Source organism: Lycium ferocissimum, chromosome 10, assembly GCF_029784015.1.
Source record: "Lycium ferocissimum isolate CSIRO_LF1 chromosome 10, AGI_CSIRO_Lferr_CH_V1, whole genome shotgun sequence".
Classification (NCBI taxonomy): Eukaryota; Viridiplantae; Streptophyta; class Magnoliopsida; order Solanales; family Solanaceae; genus Lycium; species Lycium ferocissimum.
Genome location: NC_081351.1, coordinates 44636600 through 44637465, shown reverse-complemented (window position 1 = coordinate 44637465; position 866 = coordinate 44636600).

Here is an 866-nt window from a genome sequence, read left to right as displayed (position 1 = left end):
ATGTTCGTGTTTTTGGGAGTTGCGAATTACCGAGAAGGCTCGGATAATGAAACTACGTAGCCACCGTAGGAAAAGGATCGCTCCGCCCCGAGTTAGGACGATACCTTAATTTTACACCCAACGAATGGATCCATCGGACACGTTACCACCTTATGCCCCGGCAAGGTATAGGGGCTCTCGCGGTCCGGTGGGGTACCGTACTCCACGTACCCACGTGGTGATATCACATGGTCGGTTTATGAAATGCTCTCCCTACTTATCACGTTTTTATGTATCTTATACATGTATATATGTATTCATGCTCATGCTCGTATTTTATGTCCATGTTTTCGGTTTTCGGTTCTTATCATGTTATTCCATGTCCCATGTTATTTCTTTCGGTTGCTTTACATACCAGTACATTCAATGTCGACGTCCCCTTTTTGCCGGGGGCTGCATTTCACGATGCGGGTGCGGTTCTGAGGATGACACCTCTGCTCGGTAGGATACGCACGTACCGGCTTATTGGTGAGCCCACGTCTCATTCGGGGTTTAGACATTGTCATTCTTTAATTAGTTTTGCATCTAAAGGTATCTTTTGGGGCCTTGTCCCGGCAAGTATGTTTTCCGATCCAAGATTCACAATTAGAGGTTTCATAGACTAGTCAGCTTAGTTATGTTAAACCTGCAAGGTGTTTAGTCATCTTTGGCTCAACTCATGTTATTTTCGCATTTGTGATTTAAACAAGTATTTTCATTAAATTATTATGACATCTCATGTTTATGAAAGCTCATCACGTTCATGCTATATTTCCGCTCATGTATGCCTCATGATAAATTCAGCAAGCCATGTGGTTCGCTCGGTCACATGCAGTATGGCACCGAGT